The sequence below is a fragment of the Bactrocera tryoni genome, chromosome 4 (assembly GCF_016617805.1).
Source record: "Bactrocera tryoni isolate S06 chromosome 4, CSIRO_BtryS06_freeze2, whole genome shotgun sequence".
Lineage (NCBI taxonomy): Eukaryota > Metazoa > Arthropoda > Insecta > Diptera > Tephritidae > Bactrocera > Bactrocera tryoni.
The window spans coordinates 47,573,433-47,585,654 of NC_052502.1; positions in this window are offsets into that span (position 1 = coordinate 47,573,433).

Sequence of the window (12,222 nt, forward strand, 5' to 3'; positions counted from 1 at the left end):
GAAATGCCGTTAAATAGCATTTCTAGACTAGAATACCCCCTTAATCCTTGCAAGTGTCAAGAGTACGAAATGTTTGGTTATACTCGAACTTAGCACTTCTTTACTTGTTTAATATATGTATATAATTCCCGGTGCCAGAAAGTTTGTTTGGAGTTTACTTGGTCCGCGATTTGAAGAATAACAGCTGAACTCTCGAAGCAGACCCTCTGAAATACTATTAGTTTCGACTACTATTGAGATACCTCTGTTTTCATGTCAGAAATCATAAATCCATGAAAATGAACACCTCTAACAGCAATATCCTATTAACCGCCTAAATATAATAAGTAACTAAAAATTGAATATCAAATATTAAATTTCAAGCCAAGAACGCAAATATTACAAATCAGGCCCTCAACATTCCATATGCTCTGCATCATTGTAGGGAAATGGATTCCACTTAAAGTTTAGCAGAAGAGCGAGTACTGATATTGGAGGATAGGGTAGTAGAGGTTGTCCGTTTATGCTTAATACTAATTCAGAAAAGCGACTACTTATTCAAAAGCTTACATTATTTCTGTCTGCGACACATGTCTCTAGAAATTTTACAATCTTACACTGGTTTAACACCCTTCTGTTCGGATGAAAACACAAGTACTCATAGTAATCCAAAGTACTTCAAATGACATCCTGAATGATTTCTCAGTATACCAATTGGTGCCGAGTGTTTTATCAGGACAGACTTTTAATGTACTCCAAGAAGTATATTTCATGGTAAAAAGTGCCATGTTCGTTTTGTTTATGTCAATCTCAAGATCTGCCTCAAGAATACCAGGCTAAACGATCTTAACCCCCCTCGATACCCTCGGGTCTGGCCAGGCATATTTTGTTTTTAAATGTTATTTAAATACATATATTTAGAGAGTAGAAAACGGCTTGCGCTTCCAGGTAGCTTCCTAGAATTTTATTGTCTATAGAATTCAGAAAAAAATTCAAGGATGTCGTATTGAAAAGGACGAAAAAAAGATATTATAATATTACACCTTAGTGCACCAATGGTGCTTGGCTAGACCCCATATATGTATGTATTTTGTATGAAAATATATGAACTTTGGTATGTTTCTATCACTTCGCACGGCTGATTTATCTGTTTTCATGTTTGTTACATGTCCAAATTGGTTTGTATGTTTATCTAGGTTCAATACTTTAGCCGCTAGAGCGTTTTAAAGGTTAAGAAAAATGCAGTTTTTCTCAAAATGTTACATTTTTTGTGAACGCTATTGCCACGCCAAGCGTGAACAAGGCAGTCAATTTGATTTCAACCAAATCGAGAGGTAAGAAATTTCAAAAATGTATCTATGTTGTACATATATGAGCGCAAATACAACACGTATTTCCGTACAAATGTATGTAAACTAGCCTAGGCCTAGCCAAGCACCATTGGTCTCGACTAAGTGTATCAGACCGTTGGTGTCGACCAGGGTTAAATGTTTTTGTGAGTTGGATTCCATATTAATTGCAGAAATATTGGACTTTTTCTATTTAAATGGATCTATTTTAAGAAATAACACTGTACATATTTATATGCTTTCGATATATTACAAAAAAAATATAACAGTTATACACTTTAAGTTACAACATTTGCTCCTTTGCACTCACCTCTACCATGTACATTCAACTACGTCAGTTTTGAGGTCATCCATGTACACTTCGCATGCATAGTCCTCAATTAAAATTAGTTTTCCTAGGCGATTTACGAAACGCTCACTTCCAAACTCACTTCTTCAGGCGAAATTTTAATGAAAATTGCAACAAAGCGTGAGGGAGAATCACTCTCTCTGTGGATCGGTAGGTGTTGGAATGACGCTAACCCCCTGCATACAGTGCCCTATCAAAGTATGTATGCTCGTCTACACAGTTGTTTTCATTTGCGCTGTGTACACCTTAATTTAAAGTTACGGGCTTGTTAATTTGCTCATTGTTTTGACTGCCTGAACTGGACTCTTATGAATATCAACTCTTATGTGTTGCTGTATGTACTTCCAGAGTCGAAATGAGTGCGTTTGCTAACTTGTTGACCTGTCTAATTTATTAATTACGTTTGGGATTTTCTTTCTTGGCGCGACGTGACCTGTCAGGTCATTAAATGTCAAAATTTAGCACAACACAGCAGCGAATACAACGAAAATAACATTGTGTGACACTGCCGCATGTACTTGAAGTATATATGAATATATATATGTGTGTGTGTATTCGAGCCCGCATTATTTATGGAATGTATTTAAGTACTTGTAAGTGAGTGCTAATGTGTGTTTGGAGTTTTTGGGACTATCAATTCATTCGCTGAAAATAATAAATGCCAACGACCCAGCATGACATTGGCTCGTAAGATTTGTAATAACGGTGAATTTAATATTTGAAGTAATTAGTATTCATAGAGGTCATGGCCGTTCTCGGTAATCTAAATATGTATAGCTAATTTGGTGCAGTTTAATTTTGTACTCTTACAGAACGAGTACGTTACATAGAGTATAGCAGCTTGGTTTGTATAACGGTTTTTTGTAACACAAAAAAACTAATTGATACTTGATGCTTGCAATGGTTGTCTTTCTGTCCGTTAAGCCATTCATTGGATTATTTGAGATATATTGATATAACAAATGCATATACATATAACGGATGGAGAGATGGAGCTATGTGTACAAGTTCACTCAAGTGAGGAAAGTTCTTTTACATATGACTCAAGCAACTCGCGACCAAGTATCCTCTGGGTAGCCAAAAAACATGCGTTTGTAGGCGATCGAAAGTGAGAAGGATGATACGCCACGTAAAAAAACACCCCAATGAAAGATACACAATTGCCTTGGATAACAGGCATTCCTAAGGCATGCACCTGGAATGTCCGGTCCTTTATTTTTGAAAGTGCCGCTCAGCTGTCCTCGCCTGACATCACCGCCATCCAAAAAGTGCAATGAACGGGACAACGACTGAGACGAGGTGGTCCTTGTAGCATTTACCATAGTGGCCATATAAAGGAGCGCAAATTCGCTGTGAAATTCGTGCTGAGAGACTCCGAATCCTGACATTTACTGCGGTGAATGAACGTCTAGCCCCAATTCCCACCAAAGCTAAGTTCTTCAACATATCGCTGATTTGCGCCCATGTTCTGACGGAAAAGAAAGACGATGTGAACAAAGATGCCTTCTATGAATGTATCTTGGGCACAACAGTCGGTAAATTCAGCATCCAAGATCAAACATCCTCAAATGGGTTGAGGCTGATCGACTTCGCCGAGTATATGTAGCATAGGAAAATTCATCAAGGTACCTGGATGTCTTCGAATCGAAAAGCCACCAAAAAGATTGATCATGTTGTGATAGCTGGATGACACGTCTCCAGTGTTTTATCTCATTGCAGCCAAGATACGCATCCGACTCTGTGCAACAAAAAACGCACATCAGCAGCACAATGTAGGTTCGACGTCAAAAAGCTGCAATCACAACAGACAGCGGATTGATTTTCTACTCGACTTTCATTCCTGCTCCCTGAGAGCACTGATCAACAACTCGGTAAAAGGGAACTGGTTGACGGAATTTCAAGCTCCTTACTTTCAGCTGCAAACGAAACTCTTGGTTTTCGGGAAAGGCAATAGAACAGCTGGTACGATGCGGGGTGCCGTGTCGCAGCGGAGAGAAAACAGACCTCGTAACGTTACAATCCATCATAATATGTGCGTGATGGGGTACATACCGAGAGTTGCAGACAAAAAAAGAGAGAGGCCGAAATGCACGAGTACGAAGAGCTTGACAAGCTGGCCGACGGAGGTAATACTCAAAAATTCTACGAATAGATGCGGCCACTAGCAGAATGTTTCAAGGGCGGAAGGGTAGAACCCCCAGAGGTGATCTAGTAACCGATGCCCAGGGCATACTAAAGTTATGGAGGGAACACTTCTTCAGCCTGCTGAATGGCAGTGAAAGTATAACGCCAGGAGAAGACGAACCCGATTTCTAAATCGATAACGATGAAGTATTGCCCGACCATGCAGAAGTTCGAATAGCAATTACCCGTCTGAAGAACAGCAAAGCGGCGGGGGCCTATCGATTGCCGGCCGAGCTATTTGAACAAGGCGGCAAAGAACTAATAAGGAGCATGCATCAGCTTCTTTGTAAAATATGGTCCGGTGAAATCATGCCCAACGATTGTAATTTAAGTGTGTTCTGCCCAATTCATAAAAAATAGACCCCACAATCTGCGCCAACTACTCTGGAATAAGCATCCTCAACATTGCGTATAAGGTTCTATCAAGCTAACTATGTGAAAGATTAAAGTACACCTACAACAAACTGATTGCACCTTATCAGTGTGGCTTCAGGTCTGGAAATGCACAACTGATGTGAAAAGAGGATCGACACACACCACCACTTCATCGATTTCAAAGCTGCTTTTGACAGCACGAAAAGGAGCTGCCTTTATGCAGCTGCGTCTGAATTTGGTATTCCCCCTAAACTAATACGGCTCTGTAAACTGACGTTGAACAGTACCTAAAGCTCCGTCAGAATCGAGAAGAACCTCCGAGCCGTTCGATACCAAACGAGGTTTCAGACAGGGTAACTCCCTATCGTGCGACTTCTTCAATTTACTGATGAAGAAAAAACTTTCTTACAAACCCTATATATACCCCCCATACCCCATTAGAGTATGGAAAATGCAAAAAAAAGACGCCTACGAAACCTTTTAGAAAGTATGCGACGAAGTCTTTTACATATTTCGTAACAGAGTTGCCACCGTTGTAAAAAGTAAGACTTTATAAAAACGTTCGTGAAGGCTTTACAAAGTATTTAATTTAAACAAAATAAGTTTTAAATTTTTAGCATCAAAAATGAAAAGAAAAACGTTTTTGATAAAAATTTTTAATTTTTCTCATATTCAATTCTCGTTCTCATTTTTTCGCAACTTTAACTTTTTGTTTGCGCGATTCGAGGTGTCAGTAGGTTTATGCAGTTTTTAATAAGCTGCCAAGTTTTTTAAGATAAAAAACTATTTCTTTAATAAGTGGCATCATCTATCTTCGAAGAACTTTGACATTTTGATACTGCAACACACTGTGCATGCAAATGTAAAATGAAATTATTATCCTTTCATTGCCTTAAAATAACTTACTCGTTGTATTTGTTGTCTGCACTTTGTATCAATTAAAATAATTTATTTCCAAGGAATTCGTAGACGGTGCTGGACGGCGCTTTTCTTCAATTGAACGTTTCACTTATGCACTGCTTTCTATATACTCCTACACGTTCGACACCAACAATATTGCACTGTACACTGATATTTACGTGCTGCTTTATACTAAACAGTTAATTTTCATTAAAAACTTTTGCATTTTTTATCACCCACATTTACCAGGTAGTATTCACAAGTACAGATGTTTGTATGTACTTAAATATACTTATGTATGTTTTGGGGACTTCACTGAGCTTTTGATTCTTACAGGAAATTTTAATTGTCGCAATCACGAAACGGGGCATGCGACACAGTTGCTAATGCAGAAACTGTTGGGGACAATGTAAGCTATTAGCTGTATTGTTTTTGTTTTCCGTTTTTTTTAGCACAGCACTTTTCAAACTGATGCACACACGCTACTGCGCTTACACCTCACCTCACCTACTTTCGTGTCAGTTATCTATTTGTGAGCGCTGTCTGTCTATTTGTCCGTTCGTTTCTGTGTGACAATTCACTTTTGCTATTTTCGTCTATCTAAATTGTTGTTATTGTTGTTGCAACTATTTTTGTTTGCATGTAATTGCAAGACGACGCGAATTTGTGTCAGAATTTATTGTCGGAAGATTTCCCCCCAATTTACCGACAGCACTTGACAGACGACAAAAACTGTCTTTCGCTGCAGCGACTGAGGCGGCAAACCGAAGAATACCGTGAGTGTTATTAAAGGGCGCAAATGCCGCAGCAGCGCATTGTAATATTCGTAGGAATGACCGACCGCCACAATTTACGTCAATTGCACCTACATACGAGTGTGCGTACATATACAAATGTATATGTATATAAATATGTTCATGTGTATACGTACGGCCGTTGCAGGTGAAGGAACGACAAATAGCGGCGTCGACGACGGCCGACCACGGCAGCTGTGCAGAGTAATAACAGAGCGCTAATAAATAAAAATCATAATTTGCTTTGTCAGTCCTGCCAGTCCTGGCTGTCCTGTATTTATAAATTTATTATTTTTTTGAAATTATACAGTGAGTCTTAAATCCGCTTTTGGAAATATGCTCTATAATTTCCGTGATTTCTTTTGCTCGGAGTTATTATTATCTCCTACCGCTCACTTACACTTTATGCGACGAAGCGCCACTAACGCACTACCGATCTAAGGAAGTGTGAAAGAAGTTAAATTCACTCCGTATGTAAAATCTGCGCCGTTCTGTGCACCTCGATAAATGTGAAAGTACTGAAAACATTTCGATTTGGCCCAAAGTGTAAAAGCAAAAGCAAAGTCAAAAGCACTAAAAGGCGACCAACGCATTCGGCGACGTTGTCTTCGTCGTCGTTGCCGTTGTCGTCGTCGTTGTCGTTGCTATTGCTGCTGTTGTACTCCTACATGCAAGCACATACATACATATGCACATCTGCGCTTACGTTTGTTGTTGTTGCATGCGTGTATGCATGCGAAAGTGTATGTGAATGTAGAAAAATCACACACACACGCAAATGAAAAGTTGAAGTAAAATTCACGTTCACCTACTAACCCAGACCGCATTGGTAGCCGAATTGAAGGCAGTGGCATAATCGACGACAATAGCCGAGCGAGTCCGTCGTCAGCGTCGGGTAATTGAAGTGCGATGAGACCCCTTTTGCTCACGTCATTTTCGTGCACTTTAATAGCACACATTCTTCTATGATTCTTCTTTTTGCCACAATGAATCTAAAATAATCCTTATTTAACTTCGCAGTTTCGAAACAAAAACAATCGGAAATTCGATGTTGTGCGTATGTGTGGCAAAGACAACACACCCACACCTACACCGCATTATAATTGGGACTTCGTGTATGTGAGTGTATATAATTTGCGCTGGGATAGGTCAAAAGGGCATGTGGGTTTCCATTGCCGCCGACCTGTCATTCACCAACTTTTGCACTAGTCGAACGTACTCATATACATAAGTATTGCGAGTTTTAATAACCCTTTAGGGATTTAAAATACATAGTTGCATATAGTACTGCATTTAATTTCTCAACTATGTAGAAGCTCTCAGGTGATTTCACATGCAATTCATGAATTACTTTTTATTTTGTAATGAGGCGATTCTATGATGTGTCAATAATTGTGTCTTCGATTCGCTAGTTCTCCGCTAGTTATGTTTGAGCTAAGTTCTCTTCAAAAAAGCAACTACAAAACTATACAATACAAAATAGTATGTGGATGCCTCATTTATTTCTATTTAATTATGATTTTAACGAATCAATAAGAGCTTTTGCTTAAGCAAAACTCAGCCGTGGTTTTTCAAATAATTTATATCCGCGCCCTTCAATTTGCTTAGTTGTTGTCGGCGGCGTCTCCCATTAATGGTTTCACCGGATTTAGGAGCTTATAATATAACACGCCTTCGTGGCTATTCGGCTTTGCCTTTGATTTGGCTATCTGGCCAGGTTTCACATATCTCTTATAACATTTTTGTACATTTAACGCTTGTATGTATCACCTAAAACTAATTGTGATAGATATGGATATATGTATTATACATACATATATACAAATGATCAGTGACAGTCTGTCTGTCTGTCCTTCCATTCGTGCATGCTGTAACTTGAGTAAAATTTGAGATATCTCGATGAAACTTGGTACGCATGTTCCTTGGCAAAAAAGTAAGGAAGAGTTCGTTGATGGTGTAATCAGACCACTGTTACGCCGACAAAACACAAACTAAGCACTAAATTAAGATATACAACCCTTATTTGGCACAGGAGATCGCAATAGCAAGGGGCATCCGTGGGCAAAAAAAATTTCAAAAAGTGGGCGTGACCCCTCTAATAATACACACATCTCCTAAATTACAAAAGTTACAACAACCAACTTCACTTGGCGCAAATATTACAATTTTAATTGTAATTCTCATATATTTGTATAGGAACTCGTACTGACAGTGTGAAAATGGATGAAATCGGATGACTCGCGCTCCATATACCGGTAATAGGTAATGTTAAAAACTACTAAGAGCGCAATAAACAAAATAACTAAATACGCCAGAGATATTAAATTTTACCCCCGAGATGGTGTGAGAGGACTTTAAAGAGATGGTGTGAGAGGACTTTAAAGGAGGGGTATCAAAATGGGACAATGTACGTGCACCGTCCACTTTCAGATAAAATTACATATCTCATGACCTGTAATAAAATTGAGGGAGCGTTTTCTTATAACGGTGCATCTTTGTGCTTATAATGAATAAAATCGTATGAAGACTTATCCTAAACCTCATAGAACTAACAAGCCTTATGCACCTGAAGTTTCCCTGGCTTTTGAATGTTTGATTTCCAACCCATTTTCGAAATATTGAAACAATGGTATAATAATCAAGTTACACCGTCTCTTGATAAACTTCACGAATATAGTTATAGACCCAATATATAGAAATTATTAGATTTGTAATGGCTTTGTATTGAGTAGGAACCGAGTTCAATTTTCGTTCAAATTAATGCAAAGGATTGGCGTTTCAGCGTCTACATACTTTAAATGTAATTAAATCTAACAAGTGGGATAAAATATTGGGAGCCGATCTGCGTTTTCGTGACAAATAATGGTAAATAAAACGCTTAAACACACTTTGACGACTTATAAGATTAAAGGAGTTCTTTTTATATTTATTAGTCTAAGTGTGATCAACGTCCTAACCTAAGGTGACCTTTCTTAAACTCCGAATACAATATTTTCAATTCTGGCTAAGAATTGTGTATCACATACTCTGTTTGTGCAGAGAAATACATCAAGATATTCGGATATCCCGTCATATTGGAAAGCACTTACATCTACAAAAATGTATTATTTGAAAAAATTAAAAACATATTAAACATTCCATACATGAAAAATCGAGCCGAGCAAGAAGAAAGACGGTTTTACCACAAATTATTATTTTTTGACGGAGATGATTTGAAAAGTAAGACATGTTTGCGGCATGAAAATTGTAAGTATATAAATATCAAAGCTCTACTATGCTTTAAAGAGGAGAAGGAGCCTTTTGCTTTCATAATATGGTTATGCCACGATTTTATACCAAAGTAAAGCCTCTTTCGAAGAAGTTTATAGTTTTGTTCGTTCGGCACCGTAAAATACAAAAAAATAGCTTTAAATTGCAATTGTTAGAGAGATACATTCCATACATTCCGGTCAATCTCTGTTACGGAAATTCGACTATCTTGGGGATTATGTTACTAAATTGACTTGGTGTTTGTACAATGAGAAAAGTGGAACTTTCGGTGATAGAAAAGGCTTATAAAAGGCTTGGAAATAATAAATTCATTATTTTTCCAATATGGATTGAATTTCCTTCCGAGAATCGATCCATTTCTGATGTGGGCAGTTACTGGTGCTGAAAAGTGGACGGCAACGTTAAGCAGTGGTCGTGGTCGGATCGTAGTTAAGTAGCGCAAGTAGTGGCCAAGCCAGGATTGAGGGTCAGAAAGGTCTTTGGGGTGATTTCTAGGGAATTATTTACGACCAAACTCTTAATACGGAACTACTGTCAACAATTTGACCGGCTGAAGGAAGGAATCGCCCAGAAGTGGACAACTCTGTTCATTGGGAGAGGAATTATGTATATTCCATTCGGTCTTTCACAGATCACATACATACATCGATAATAACACGATTAGTTGAGAGGTTTTTATGTTTACATTCACCTTCTGATTACTGACTGTTTCTATATATGCGAACAATTTTGCTCTTGAAATATTCTACTCAAGGGAGGCTTGCGAAAATCGACTATCCCAGTTTTTGTCAATAAAGGACGGGGGTTTCTATGCCAGTGTCATTATGAAATTACCCTCAAAACGGAAACAAGTTATAGAAAGCAATTCATATTTGATATGAATCAGATCATTCCAACTATGCTAATTCAGTTTAAAAATAATGGATTTCTTTTTACCACAATTCATTTAAATGATTTATGGAAAATTCGAAGTTATCGGCGGTGACAAAAAACAAAAAGAAGTAGAACACCGCTGCCTTGAAAATTAAAAGCAGTTATTCGATAAAATAGGTCATTGATAGTAGAATAACCAACTTTAAAAGAACTTGTTTAAATTGCAAAAATTATTGGATGAAAGCCATAAAGTTGTTTTCCAACCAAGTAGCGAAATTATTCCTGCCGGCATAGTCGATATTAAATTCTCTTATTTACCGCACTCCCCGACTTTAGGCACAGTTACGCATAGTTATAAATAAAATATGTGCGAGTGTGATGGTGTATATACTTTGTTGTGTTTGGTCGTGTCTTGACAATTTTTAAAGCACCACTTCTCATTAATGTCAAAGAAGCCGAGTTTTTCAGTTTATATGAATGAAATGAATGTGATTCGAGTGCTTCGAGGGTCTACCTACTCGGATGTATGAGAATGTATGTGGATGTTGATGAGTAAAATTACAGACAAAGTGAACTTTTTTATTATGTTAACCACTTCTAAATATGAATGAAATCTAAAGCTTGTTATGAGGAGTCTGATTGGCGCTTAATCATCAAGAACTTATTTTTGTTCTAAAGAGTAATTAGTTTGCAAAATTATTTTTTTGGTAATTCCATTTATGTAGGAATCGTGTTGCGGTAGATACCCCGAAATTGTAGGGGTTACTTCACAGGGAAATGTGCTTGTTAAAGAATTCTTCAATGGATTGTGGCGAAATTTTTTAAAAAAGTTAACTATGACAGTTTACATATAAATATAACTCCATAGGTCACATGGATATTCATAAAATCGATTTTCAATGAATTGAGGGAAAAGGTGGAACTTTCGGTCATAGATAGAAATCTTATATAAAAGGTTAACAGATCGAATTTCCTTCCGGGAGTCCTGTCAAGTTGTCATATTATTTTTATTTAGTATTGTATTGGCATTTCATCATGGAGGGATCAATTTGTTTCGCCCGCTTCGCTCAACTTACTGAGTGTACTATTCGCAACATCATTACCCATCTTGGGACCCAGCATTCATTATTGGATAATATTCGACCGAATAGACCACGTCCAGCACGCAGTGAAGAAAATATAGCAGCCGTAGCTGAGAGTGTACATGAAGACCGCGCAAAGTCGATTCGGCGCAGTTCGCAGTAACGAACGTATGGAACGACATGGAGCATTTTACGTCGAAATCTTAAATTGAAAGCATACAAAATACAGCTTGTGCAAGAACTGAAGCCACTCGACCTTCCCAAGTGACATCGCCTCGCTTTATGTCTATAAAGTCTAAAGTCTGTCCCCATAGACCCCACTTCGATTCAGGCTTTGCAGGACAACATCATGCGTGTCATTCACCAGATACCAATCGAAATGCTCGAACGAGTCATACAAAATTGGACTGAATGGATGGTCTTTCTGAGACGTAACCGCCGCCAACATTTGAAAGAGATAATCTTCAAAAAATAAATACCAAAGAAGTCACCAGGAAGCTCGGAAGTCTTTATTATAAGTATATGGGAGCTTAGGAGAGTATTCACCAATTTCAACCCATTTTTGAAACACAGAGTTACTATTGCCAGGAAAGGATTCTCTCTGAATTTCAATGGTATATCCATTCATCTTATATCATTTTACTCAAGTTACAGCTTGCACGGACGGACACTCAGAAGGTCTTGTCATCCTAATCATTTATATATATTGTATAACACTATATAGATCATCCATAAGGTTAAGGTGATACATAAGCCATTAGGTGAACGACACTATTATACTATACAACAATATCAGCATGTTGCAAGAGTATAATTATGTATTTTTTTCAAGTGAACTAGATCAGTGACTACTTCAGGATTGCTATACAGTCTTTGACCGAAACAATTGGCCAATAAACTGAAAACCCAATACAGTCTGCTATCAGCTCTCATAAGGAAATGAAACTATTATGGTCGTCGATGTACGCAATTGACGAAGCCTTATGCAATATAATATGTAGCAATCTTTACACATTTACCTTAAATTAATGAAGATTATAAAGAATTGTTTCTAACAAAGTGATGAG